The following is a 14698-nucleotide window of genomic DNA, read 5'->3' as shown; positions in this document are numbered from 1 at the left end:
ACAATGCAAAGTAAAAAAATATTTGAACAGACACTTTACAAAAGGAGATATACAAATGGCCTATGGAAATATGCTCAAATCATTACTCATCAGGGAAGTGCAAATTAAAACCACCTAATAAAATGGCTAAAATTCAAAAGACTGACAATACCCAAGCATTAAGTATGTGGAACAACTGGAAGTCTCACCCATTGCTGATAAAATGTGAAATGGTACAGCACCTTTAGAAAACAATCTAGCAGTTTCTTAAAAAGATACATATACATTTACCATACAACCCAGCAATCCCATTCCTTGGCATTTTCCCAAGAAAGATGAAAACATATATCTCCACAAAGACTTGATGAGTATTCATAGCATCTTTACACATAATAGCTAAAAACTGGAAACAACCAAAATGTCCATCAACTGGTGAATGGATAAAGTATTGTGTATTCATACATTGGAATATTACTCAGCAATAAAAAAGAATGAACTATTGATGCATTCCTGATTAATGAATCTAAAACACATGCTAAGCTAAAGAAGCAAAACACAAAAGAGTACATACTGTATGATTCCATTAATATAATTCTAGAAAAGGCAAGGCCAGGATGTAGTGAAATAAAGCAGATCAGTGGTTGTCTGGGCTGGGAAAGGGAAGAGGAATTGATTGGATGGAGCACATGGGTACTTTTGGGGGAGTTGGAAATTTTCTATGTCTTGAATGGGATGGTGGCTATGTGGTATGAACATTTACCAAAATGCATTGGATTCTACATCAAAATAAAGGCATTTTATTGTACATAAATTATATCTCAACAAACTTTTTTAAAAATATAAAACAAACACAACATCTACTTTCTTTCCCAGGATCAACTCCTGGGGTGGCTGCCCTATCAGCGAGTGTACTACTTTGACTTTCAAATCCTTCTGCATTTTTGGCATATAAAAATTTCCTATTTTTTTTCTTGTGCACTGATTATATCATTTAATTTTTTTCAACTTTATTGAGATTAAATTGATATATAATGTTGTGTAAGTTTAAGGTGTGCAATGTGTTGTTTTGATACGTGTATATATTGCAAAATGATTACTACTGTAGCATTAGCTAACACATCCATCATATCACATAATTACTATGTGGTGAGAACATTTAAGATATACTCTAGTCGAAATATAATGATGTACACCTGAAATTTACATAATGTTATAAACCGATGTGACTTCAGTAAAAAAAAAAAAAAACAAAAAGAAACGTGCCCAGGGTCCCAAAGCAAGAAAAAAAAGTCTACTCTCTTAGCAACTTTTGAATATACAATGTAGTATTATTAACTATAATCACCCTGCTGTACATTAGATCCCCAGAATTTATTCATCTCATAATTGAAAGCTTGTACTCTTTGATCAACATTTCCCCTAACCCTGGTAACCACCATTATACTCTCTGTTTCTATGAGTTCGGCTATTTTAGATCCCACAAATAAGTGATATCATACAGTATTTGTCTTTCCCTGTCTGACATTTCACTTAGCATAATGCCCTCAAGGTCCATCCATGTTATGCAAATGGCAGGATTTCCTACTTTCTCATGGCTAAATAACATCCCGCTGTAAATATATACCACATTTTCTTTGTCCATTTATCCGTTGATGGAAACTTAGGTTGTTTCCAGTCTTGGCTATTGTGAACAATGCTGCAATGAATAGTGCGGATATATCTTTGAAATCCTGTTTTTATTTCCTTTGGATATATACCCAGAAGTAGGATTGCTGGATCATATGGTAGTTCTATTTTTAATTTTTTGAGAAACCTCCATACTGTCTTTACATAGGGGTTGTGCCAATTTACATTCCCACCAACAGTGCACAAAGTTTCCATTTTCTCCACATCCTTAACCAACACTTGTTATCTCTTGTCTTTTTTGATGATAGCCATTCTAACAGGCGTGAAGTGATCTCATTGTGGTTTTGATTTGCATTTCCCTGATTAGTGATGTTGAGCATCTTTTCATGTACCTGTTGATCATTTTTATGTCATCTTTGAAAAAATGTCTATTCAGTTCCTCTGCCCATTTTTAAGTAGGAATTTTTTTTTTGATTTGGATGAATTCCTTATATATCTTGGATATTAATTCCTTATCAGATATATGATTTGCAAATATTTTCTCCCATTCCATAGGTTGCCTTTTCATTTTGTTGATGGTTTCTTTTGCTGTGCAGAAGCTTTTTCATTTGATGTAGTTCTACTTGTTTATTTTTGCTCTTGTTGCTTGTGCTTTTGCTGTCATATCCAAAAAACCGTTGCCAAGAATGATGTCAAGGAGCTTTTACCATATGCTTTCTTCTAGGAATTTTATGGTTCAAGGTCTTACGTTTAAGTCTTTAATCCATTTTGAGTTACTTTTTGTGAGTTCTGTAAAATAGGGGTCCAATTTCATTTTTCTGCATCTGGTCGTCCAGTTTTCCCACCACCATTTATTGAAGAGACTTTCATTTCCCCATTGTTATTCTTTGCTAGCTTGTCAAATATTAGTTGACTGTATATGCGAGGGTTTATTTCTAGGCTCTCAATTCTGTTCCATTGGTCTATGTGTCTATTTTTATGCCAGTACCATACTGTTTTGATTACTGTGTCTTTGTAGTATGGTTTGAAATTAGGAATTCTGATGTCTCCAGCTTTCCTCTTTCTCAAGATAGCTTTGGCTATTTGGGATCTTTTTGTGGTTCCATACAAATTTTAGGATTCTTTTTTCTATTTTTGTGAAAAATGTAATTGGAATTTTGATGAGGATTGCATTGAATTTATAGATGGCTTTGGGTATAATGGACATTTTAATAATATTAGTTCTTCCAATCCCTGAACACTGGATATTTTTCCATTTGCTTGTGTCTTCTTCAATTTCTTTCATCAAAACTTTGTAGTTTTTATTGTACAAATCTTTCACATCCTTGGTTAAATTTATTCCTCATTTTTTATGCTATTGTGAATGGGATTGTTTTCTTTGTTTTTCCTCAGATGTTTTGTTGCTGTATATAGAAATGTTTCATTTTTGATGAGCATTGCTAGGTGTTATTGCAAGAGCAGTTTTACATTAGCTATACTGCTAGTTCTAGAAATTATAGAATCCTGTGCTTTTTGTCTTTGTTTGTTTTGCTAAATGGTGAGTCTCTCATGGGAATTAGCTTCTACCCCTGAAAATTATCTTAGCTGATGGGCTTCTGATGTTTGAGGAATACAAAGAGGACACGAATACTTATTTTGTGCTTATTGTTTGTTGGGCACTGTTCTAGATGCTTTCACATCTGATGGCTAATTCAGTTCTCATACCAACATTTAGAGTAAGTATTATTATCCATATTTATATGTGAGTAAACTGACTTTAATAGACTGACTTGCTTTGGTTCCTGCTGGCAACAAATTGCAATCTTGAATGCAAACCAAGCCCTCTGAGTCCAAGTCCAGTTGGTTTTGTTTGAGATTGCAAACGTATCACATCCTTAACATTTATCTATCATTCATAAAATTAAAATATGAATATATCTCTATTATTGCAAAATACTCTTAAATATATTGTTTGTAATTTTGCTTGATTCCCTTTATATTATGGCCTTGGTAATAAAGTCGTTCAAATTGAATACCAGTAATATATTTATCCCTTTAAAATAATCTATCATAAAATGGTGATTGCCTGATTTGCCTTCATATGTCAGAAGGATTCTCATGACTCTTGCCTAGGATGAAATTCTCCTAGCTGGGGTTAGGTGTGGTAGGTGACAGGACAGATTTATGACCTCAGTGTTCAAGAAAAAGGGCAACTGTTGTCTGTGTCCCAGATGAAGGATATCTGGAAATCCAGGGAAAGTCTTCAATATAAAAGTCTGGGTATTAAACAGAGGAGTACAATGCTTAAAGTATTTTATGGGCTGGAGATAACCCATGAGGCATCATACTTGGAAGGAAGGGACCTTGTATGGAGCACCTACTGTTAAATCCAGGGCAGAGAAGGAAATTTTACAAGTATCAAACTTTTAAAGATAATGATTGTGTAACCCTCATGTCCTTCAGGCCTTGATTGACAGGAAGTTCTCTACATTTAATGCTCAAATTACAGTAACTATATTAGGCCAGTATACTTGCAAGGAGGTAAGTGGGTACCAGATCGTGGATGATCTCACAGTGATAGACTAAGTAGTTAGAATTTTGTTCTGAAGTTGATGTACAACCACTGTATTATTTAAGTGAGGAAATGGTATGGTAATTTGTACTTTAAATATTGTTTTGTGTCATTTTGGAGGATAAATTGGAGCATGAAGACCCAGAAATCAATAAGACCGCTGAAAAGGGTATTGCAATAATCTTTTGGAAAGGATATATACTTGACCTATGGCATTTGCAGAAGGTCATAAAGATAGTCAATGGGGGTTAATAGAGAGGGCTCTAGAGTCGGCTTAGATGGTTTACTAGCTCTAGTGGCTATTTAAAAGGATTAAGGAATGCAGGAAATGAATATGGATGCCCACCCAAAAATAAGCTAGGAGTAAGAAGGATTAAAAAATCCTTCATTATGGTGATCCAAGTTCTAAAGAAGAGAGAAAAGCGTTTCTCAAATTTTAATGTGTATATATAATAACTAGGGATCTTGCTACTGTGGGTTGTAACTCAATTGGTCTGCATTTGTAACATTTTCTCAAGAGATGCTGATGCTACTGGTCCTCAGAACTCACTTTGAGTAGCAAGGCTCTAGCCATCTACTGCACTCTGAATGCTTAATCTTTTTTTCACCTTCTCTGATTCTCTTGTATTTTTTGGTACCATATCTTGTCTCTTCTCTTCTCTGGGTCCCTTTGATCAATAGCTGATTTTAAATGACAATTTATGGCTTCACAATGGAATTTGACTTTTCAATATTGTCTTCCTGCTGAAGTTACAGATTTGGGAATCATTGTACATATGTTGCAGCAGATTCTATAGGTGCCTCCCCATGTGTCCTTGGGCCTTAACATTGTAGTACAGACTTCAATTGCATTTTTATGACTAAAGATTTTTCCTAGTGTCCAGAGCCTGCTCTACTCATGTATCCATGTTCCTAGTAAGCTAGAAGAGCCAGACCAGCAGCCTTTCACTAATGACTGATGGGAACTGGTGTATAAATATCTAAGCTCCCTCACCCTTTATTGGCTACTTTCCTTTCTCTATCTCATTTTTCTTCTGCTCTATTGATGTTTCCCAGGATCACCTTCCCGATACAATGCTTCTGTGGGGAATCAAAAGACATAGTTGGTAGTCAAAACTGAGTGCATACGTGAAATCATCAGGAGAGAGTGTGTGGAGTAAAAGAGAATATGTCTGAGGATGGAAGCATGGGAAATATGATGTATAGCTGTGTGGAAAATAAAATAAGTTCAGAAAAGCAGCAGGCAGAGAGGTAGAATGGAAACCGGAGTAGTCCTACTTGGCAACCCAGTTCTTTCTCCTGAGCTCCAGACTTATATATCCAGCCACTTTTTGGCAACACAGCTTGAACATGAAGGTTTCTATGAAGGAGACCGAGGGTCATCCTTAACTTCTCCCTTTTCATTACTACTCATAAGCAACGAACCACTGCTTCTACATCCCAAATAGCTATTAAATGTAGTCATCCACTTCTATTTATTCTTTACTGCCACCAGACTAGCTAAAACCACCATCAAAACCCTCCAAACATTTCCTTCTGCCTCCTATTTTGACCGCTTTCATCAGTTTTCCAAAAGGCAGTCACACTGATCATATATCCCTCTGCTGAAAGCAGTTCAAGGCTCCTCATTCCTGTCCAAATGAATCCCAATCTCCAAAGCATAACAAATGTGCTGAACCTCCATTCCCTTCTCTCCTTGCTTTGGCCTGATACTCTAAGCTCTAGCCATCGTGAGCTACTGAAAGTTACCCAAACTCTCTATTCTCTCTTGCTTCTGGGCTCATGTACATATTGCTCCCTTTTCTGGAATTCCCTTTCCCCAAATCCCTTCCCCAGAACTGGGCTAATTCTTCCAGACTCACTTTGAATGATACCTCCTATGGGAATCTTTCCTAACTTCCAAAGTCTGGAACTGGAGCCCCCCATTATTGCAATATTTTCTTAGTGTTTTATAACATTACCACCCTGTGTTATAATGATCTGATAACTATTTTTTTTGCCACTAGATTCTAAACTCCCTGGAGCTTAGAGACTTTAAAAAAAATAATTATTGTATTCCCACTGCCAGGCGCAAAGCAAGTGCACAATAATTTTTTTTTGAATAAATGAAAGAAATGACTCAGTAGTTTTAAGTGCTGGAGAAGATATTCAAGCAAGATAAGACTGAAAATAACTGAAGATAGTTTCTGCACCAAGGAGGTTATCAATGTCTTCAGCAAGAGCAGCTATATTTCAATACGTGGGATAGTATTTGTGATGCTTTGGAGGTCAGTTTTGAACTGTGAATTAAAATAACAAAACACGGAATTTTGGAAAAATCATTAGGCATAGGGGAGATGTTTAAGAAATACTCCATGTATTCATTTTGGCCCAATTAATGTTCAGTTTGAGGTGGATGATAATGTTATGCTTTTTTCATATTAAAAAACACGTTTCCTGCAATGATAGTTTATCTTGCAAACTTGTATTGTTATCCTTTAGCAGATGATCAAAAACTAGGAATAACTTAAGCCAGGCACTTCTCCCTTGGGTACTGCTAGTAATGTGACTAAGGGATATGTGTTCATACGTACAGAGTGTGAGAACTCTCAGGCAGTGTCACAGCAGCACTAAAAACATAGCAAATTTTTGCTTGAGGGGCCGTTAGTTGATTTGAACTTCTGAGAATGTTTATGTGCGGAGGGAGCAGCCCTAGCCCACTTCTTTTGGAAACATGGCACACAGCCTTGGGAAATTTACCCATCCTGTCTGTAGAGGTTTTCTAGTTCCCTGATATATAAGATTGAGAAAAGGCCCCTAGAGTATGAATTATCATTGATGTAAAGTGTCAAAAATGTGCTCTTTTTCAAGTATGCCTGAGGTATACTTCTTACAAATTTTACAGACACTACTACGTTTTCTTCATGAAGTGCCTCTTACCAAAATGCTTGGAGCATAGCACATGAGTGATAAAAACGCTGGGAATGTAATGAAAAGGTTGTAAATTATATAAAGGAAGGAAACAATGTCTTTTGAACAGTTCGCAATCTACATGGCTATCCTTATTTTTAAAGGACAGAAGTAAAATGAATTAGAAACAAAAATTCTCATCGAACAATTGTGTCTGTCATTTAGATAATCTTGTCAGTGAGTTTTATAAAGGACAACTTCTGCTCTAGAATCAGTTTAAGTAGAAATTTATTTCTTAGGGACATGATTACATCAGAGTGAGACAAAATTAAAAATATACTCAAAGTAATAACACTTTTTAAAGCCAATTATAAAGATTTTTGAATAGAGGTCAAATGACAGATGACCAGGAATTTAACTATATGCATGTAATATATGCATTATATGTAATATAATGCTAAAATGTTTAGAGTCTCTATTTCCTTGGTGTCTATGATATCTCTTTACAAGTGAAAAACAATTTATCAATTCATATGTTTTCATTCATTCAGCAAGTATTAATTGAGGCCTGCTATGTGCTAGGCACTGTTCTAGCTACAAGGGTTATGGAAAACAAGACAAAGTCACTGTCCTCAAGGAATTTATATTTGAGGTAAAAAGATATAAACAAATGAATATAGTGTATAATGTAATGGTAGGTAGTGATAAGTGCTATGAACAAAAATAAAACCAGGTAAGAAGATAGAGAATAACATGGGAGAGGTGTGGGTATTGTGTGGATAAGGTGGCCAGGGAATCACTTTATCCCCAAATAAGACGAAACATCCAGAATTTCAAGTGATGAGTCAAACAAAGGAAATCTATTTAGAGGAAACCAGAAATTACTATTTTGGTGGGATTTCATGTTTGGCAGCATATTTAAATTTCATAGATTTTTTTCTATTTTTTCCAGCTTTATTGAGGTATGATTGACAAATAAAAATTGTATATATTTAAAGTATACGATGTGATGTTTTGATATATGTATACATTGTTAAATGATTACCACAATCAAGCTAATTAACATATCCATCACCTTGCATAGTTACCATTTTTGTGTGTGTGGTGAGAACACCTGAGATCTATTCTCTTAGCAAATTTCAAGTATACAATACATTATTATTAGCTATAGTCACCATACTGTACATTAGATCCCCAGAATTTATGCATCCTGTAAGTGAAAGTTGTACCCTTTGATCAATATTTCCCTTTTCCCCCTCAACTCTCAGCCTCTGGTAACCACCATTCTACTTTCTATTACAATTAGTTCAACTTTTTTTTTTTTTTTTTTTTTTTAGATTCCACATATCAGTGACATCATGCGATATTTGTCTTTCTCTGTCTGGCTTATTTCACTTAGCATAATGTCCCCCAGTTTCATCCATATTGTCACAAACGGCAGGACTTGCTTCATTCTTCAGGCTGAATAATATTCTGTTGAGATATATATACATATAGATAATAGGTATATACAGAGATTGAGATATATTTCATTTCCTTTGTCAATTCATCTGTCAATGGACAATTAAGTTGTTTTCATATCTTGGCTACTGTGAGTAGTGATGCAATGAACATGAGAGTGCAGATATCTCTTTGTGATAGTGATTTTATTTCATTTGGATACATACCCAGAAGTGGGATTGCTGGATCATATGGTAGTTCTATTTTTAATTTTTTGTGGAACCTCCATACTGTTTTCCATTGTGGCTGTACCAATTTACATTCCCACTGATGGTGTACAAAGGTTCCCTTTTCTCCACATGCTTGCCAACACTTACCTCTTTTTGATGTTAGCCATTCTAACAGGTGTGAGGTGGTATCTCCTTGTGGTTTTGATTTGCATTTCCCTGATGATTAGTGATGTTTAGCACCTTTTCATGTACCTGTTGGCCATTAGTATGTCATCTTTGGAAAAATATCTATTCAAGTCCTTTGCCCATTTTTTAAATTGGGTTATTTTTTTTGCTATTGATTTATATGAGTTCTTTCTATATTTTGGATATTAACTCCTTATTAGATAGATGGTTTACAAATATTTTCTCCCATTCCATAGGTTTCCTTTTTGTTTTGTTGATGGTTTCTTTTGCTGTGTAGGAACTTTTTAGTTTAATGTAGTATCACTTGTTGATTTTTGCTTTTGTTGCTTGTGCTTTTGGTGTCACATTCAAAAAATAATTTCCAAGACCAATTTCAAGGAGCTTATCCCTATGTTTTCTTCTGGGAGTTTTACAATTTCAGGTCTTACATGTAAGTGTTCAATCCACTTTTAGTTGTTATTTTGTGTATGATGTAAGAAAAGGGTCCAGTTTCATTCTTTTGCATGTGGATATCCAGTTTTCCCACCATCACTTATTGAAGAGACTATGCTTTCCCTATTGTATATTCTTGGTACCTTTGTCAAAAATTAGTTGACCATATTTGCATGGGTTTATTTCTGGAATCTCTATTCTGTACCATTGGTCTATGAATCTGTCTTTATGCCCCTACCATATTGTTTTGATTACTGTAGCTTTGTAATATAGTTTGAAGTCAGGAAGTGTGACGCCTCCAGCTTTGTTCTTCCACTCATGATTACTTTGGCTAGTCAGGGTCTTTTGTGGTTCCAGACAAATTTTAAAATTTTTGTTTTTTCTATTTCTGTGAAAAATGCCAGTGGGATTTGATAGGAATTGCATTGAATCTGTAGATTACTTTGGGTAGAATAAATATTATAACAATATTTATTCTTCCAATTCATGAACACAGGATGTCTTTCCATTTATTTGAGTCTTTATCATTCTCTTTCATCACTATTTTATAATTTTTAGTATACAGATCTTTCACCTCTTTGGTCAAGTTTATTGCTAAGTATTTTACTGTTTTTGTTGCCATTGTAAATGGACGTTTTCTTAATGTCTTTTTTGGCTAGTTCATTGTTAGTGTATAGAAATACAACTGATTTTTGTATGTTAATATTGTATCCTACAACTCGACTAAATCTGTTTATTTTAACAGTTTTTTGGTGGAGTCTTTAGGATTTTCTATATATAAGACCATATCATCAATAAACAGAAACAATTTCACTTCTGCCTTTCTGATTTGGATGCTTTTTACTTTTTTCTTGCCTAATTTCTCTGGCTAGGACTTCAAATACTATGTTGAATAAAAGTGGTGAGAGTGGCCACCCTTGTCTTGCTCCTCATCTTAGAGGAAAAGCTTTCAGTTTTTCACCTTTGAGTATGATGTTAGTTGTGGGCTTGTCATATATGGCCTTTATTATATTGAACTACATTCTTTTTTTACCTAATTTGTTGAGAATTTTTATCATGAAAAGATGTTGAATTTTGTCAAATGCTTTTTCTGCATCTGTTGGGTTGGGCATGTGATTTTTATCCTTCATTTTGTTTCTGTGGTATATTAAATTGATTGATTTTGCATATGTTGAACTATTCTTGCATCCCAGGGATAAATCCCACTTGATCATGGTGTATGATCCTTTAATGTTCTATTGAATTTGGTTTGCTAGTATTTTGTTGAGGATTTTTGCATCTCTGTTCATCAGAGATATTGGCCTATAATTTTCTTTTCTTACAGTGTCCTTGTCTGGCTTTGGTATCAGGGTAATGCTGGCCTCGCAAAATCATTTTGGAAGGGTTCCCTCCTCTTCAATTTTTTTGGAAGAGTTTGATAAAGGTTGGTATTAATTCTTCTTAATATTTGGTAGAATTCATTAGTTAAGCCATCTCAGCCTGGGCTTTTCTTTGCTGGGAGATTTTATTTATTTATTTATTTATTTATTTAGGTGAGGAAGATTGGCCCTGAGCTAACATCTGTGGCAATCTTCCTCTATTTTGTATGTGGATCACCGCCATAGCATGGCTTGATGAGCAGTGTGCTAACATCCGCCAATCCTCCTCTTTTTTTTGCTGAGGAAGACGGCCCTGGGCTAACATCTGTGCCCATCTTCCTCCACTTTATATGGGACGCCGCCACAGCATGGCTTGCCAAGCAGTGCGTCGGTGCGCGCCCGGGATCCGAACCGGCAAACCCCGGGCCGCCGCAGCGGAGCGCGCGCACTTAACCGCTTGCGCCACCGGGCCGGCCCCAAGTTGGGATATTTTTGATTACTGATTTCATCTCCTCACTCACTCAATTTTTTTTTTTTTAAGAAAAGCAGATTGGAACTGGACCACAAACATTGGAAATAATGTATTTAAATGGAAAATAAATGAGGGACAAGATCAACTGATCTTATACTTCCAACACACAAATAGAATCCATTTGAATATCATTGTCAGCTAAAAGTTAAATATGAAATATTTTAGAATAGTAACTCAAAGAATGGGCTTTGCTCAAAGATATTTGGGTTCACATTGTAGACCTACAACTTCCTAGTGGGGCAAATTTCTTCACTCTGCCATGTCTCAGTTTCATTATCTATAAAATAAGTATTATAGTAATAGTGCTTATTTTGCAGGCTGGTTTTCCGGTTTAAATGTGCATCAGAAAGCCTGATATTACTATTTTTATTGAAAAAATTAGGAATTTATAGTGATGTTTTACCACTTTGGTTCTCCTATTCATTTTGCATAACCTAAGTAGTCATGGGACATAAATTCTTTTCAAGTTACTACGCAAAGGAATTATAGGTAAATCTTCACCTTTTCTTAGCATACTTTTCATTTTACATCCACTCACAATATGCAGCCATCATCCACTTCTTTTTTCCTAGTTAGAAGAATGTTGAAATGGGTAAGATAAATTTTTCCTGCCTGTCATAGAATTAAAAGGCATTAAAGTGGAGGAGAAAAATTACATTGTAGGTGTGTTGTAGTGTCGGCATGTTGAAGCAACAGAACTTAATTAGGAGTTCTAAAGTACAATCTTCAAATTGTCCTGGGAAAATGTCATTATTAGAACCTAGTCATCAGAGTCTTGACAAAGAATGTTAGTCTTAGAAAACAAGATTTGCAATTTTCATCTATTATGTAGGAATGTGTTGCAGTTATTTCAAAATTCCAATATTTCAATAGGGGTGATACCTATTTTCAAGAAGAGTTTCAATCATGGTAATATAAGCACGGTATAGAGGTTAATCAATATGATAGAAATTGTAGAAATTTTCAAAGATGCATCTAGGTTCTTTATTCATGCTTTAGTAAACAAAATAACAAGAAGAATAATTTACGGTAATACTAACAGACTTTATTTAATCATGTTTTACGAAACAATAAGAATAAGAAACATTTTTCTTTGCAGACGAACATATTAAAAACTAGTAATGAGGGGCCGGCCCAGTGGCGCAAGCAGTTAAGTGCCCGCGCTCTGCTGCAGCAGCCCCGGGTTCGCCGCTTCGGATCCTGGGGGCACACCGACACACTGCTTGGCAAGCCATGCTGTGGCAGCGTCTCATATAAAGGAGGAAGATGGGCATGGATGTTAGCCCACGGCCAGTCTTCCTCAGCAAAAAGAGGAGGATTGGCAAATGTTAGCTCAGGGCTGATCTTCCTCACAAAAAAAAAAAACTAGTAATGAAAAGAAAGATAAAAATTGCATGCTGTAATTCGTGAGATATCATACCTCAAAAATGACAGAAATTAATTCTTTATAGTATTTAACCTTTAAATTTTGAAAATTATTTTTATATTTTTAATTTACTTTAAAATTTTCATTAAAGTTTTGAATGCATAAATATTTCCACATATTAATTCTGCACAAATTATTATAGAAAAATGTAATAATCTTTTAGTTGTATTTTTGTGTATACATCTCCATTTCTCTGAATAACATTATCTCTACTTGATTTCCCAGATTTGAATATTTATTAACATCCCAGAAAGGAAAATAAAGATTTAGTTTTCTTTTCTCCCCACCCATATACATTCAGACTTCTTGTCCCTCTAGCCTCTCAATGCAGTTATATCATATTGTAAGTTAGAGCAATCTTCACTGTTTACATTAGTATAATTATGTAAACACTATTCCTAACTGAACTACATAATATATTGTGATTCTTTCTTTTTCTTGCAAAATATTTTTCCCTGAAGCTAATAATTGCCTTGTGTTATGGTTACTTAGTTTTTCATGCACTTGTCACTAATTGAGCTTCTTTCCCAAATTACCTAAATCTCCCCTTAATGCATTCAAACAAATCAGGTACTTGTTAAATTCCAAGTTGGACTGGTTACTTTCCATGCCTAGTGCATGTGAGTCATTCTGGGATGACTTTGTCTCTGAGATCCATGTTTCTTGCATTCTATTTCCTCCTCTATTCTGGTTTGCACCCTTCATTTTGATACAACACATATTTCAGTAGCTACATGACAAGGGGATGCTAGGAGATAAAATTTCAAGATCTTGCATACCTGAAAAAGTTTTTATTTAATTGATAGCTTGGCTGAGTATAGAATTATAGGTTGGATATCATGTTCCCAAAAACATTTGAAGGCATTGCTCCATTGCCTTCTAACTTCTTGTGTTGCTATTAAAAGTCAGAAGTAGTCTGATTTATGATCCTTTGTATGTGACCTGGTTATTTCCCTCCCCCCTGGAAGCTTGTAGTATATTCACTTTGTCCCAGTGTTCTTAAATTCTATGGTAATGTTCCGTTGGTGAGGGCCTGCTTTAATCTATTGTGCTGGGTAGTTGGTGAGTTCTTTAAATCTGTAAATCCATCTGGAAAGTTCTCCTGAATTTTATTCTTTGATTTTTCTCTCCTCTATTTTCTCTCTTCTCTCTTTCTGGAACTCTATTGCTGTTAGTCATGTTGAATGTTGGAACTCTTGGCTGATCCTCTACTTATCTTTTTCTCTCATTTTTCATTTCTGTCTTTTGTGTTACATTTGGGAAACTTTTTTCAATTTTATCTTCAAAATTTTTAATCTAGCTTTTCATTTCATTTTCATTCCCCAGAGATGAACCATCCATTCTCCTGCCTGGAGCATCAAATCTGCCTGGCTTGACATTCTGGAGCTGATGGAGGGGACATTAGTGGTCTCAACGTTCACTAAGTGAATTTTTCTTTAATACCCCCATTTCCTGTATGCTACCTATACCTTCCACTGTTCCTGGTGTTCTTTGTTTTGGCGCTACAAGTTCTGTCTCTACCCTTCTCTACCCTGCTCTGTGCTTAGGAGTCTGACCTCTATGGACATTATTAATCAGGATTGGGTTTGGCCAGTGGGAGGGAAGCGACTATATTCCTGTAGTAAAGGGAACAGAGTGGATCTTCTGTACAACCACTGGTGTTCCTAGTTTCTAGGTTATGGATCTCTCACCTTGCCCTTTCAGCCCTGCTGCTGGTAGCCATCTCCTGCTCTTGCTACCCCAGATACTTCTCCATACCATCGATGTTAGTTTCCCTTTGTTGAATTAAACAAAACAGAGATACTTAGAGTTATGCATAAAGCAAAAATACAGATATATTCTGCATTAAAATTATGAGCTATATAAGTATAGAACTTGTAAAACATATGTTAGCAGGTATTTGGGAATGATTATTCATAAAGAAAGATTTATTTCTTTACATAAAATTCATCACAGAAAACGTTAAGTGCATTTAAAATGAAATTTCTCTCATTGAAATTTAGTTTATGCACAACTTTATATGGTATATCAACTGATTAAGGCAAGGAG

General features: G+C 35.2%; 1 long non-coding RNA gene across 1 annotated transcript in view; it reads left to right on the top strand.

The window, feature by feature from the left end:
- The window catches only part of LOC131400815 (uncharacterized), a 242689-nt gene extending 228656 nt beyond the window's left edge, over window positions 1-14033 (top strand). Inside the window, exon 6 of the long non-coding RNA XR_009217462.1 lies at window positions 13976-14033. This is a non-coding gene — a long non-coding RNA (uncharacterized LOC131400815). The remainder of the gene's footprint in view (window positions 1-13975) is intronic.
- The last annotated feature ends 665 nt before the right edge of the window (window positions 14034-14698 follow it).

This window comes from Diceros bicornis, chromosome X (assembly GCF_020826845.1).
Source record: "Diceros bicornis minor isolate mBicDic1 chromosome X, mDicBic1.mat.cur, whole genome shotgun sequence".
Taxonomy (NCBI): Eukaryota; Metazoa; Chordata; class Mammalia; order Perissodactyla; family Rhinocerotidae; genus Diceros; species Diceros bicornis.
Note: the sequence above shows the minus strand (reverse complement) of the source record. Positions and strands in the feature narration are given on the sequence as shown.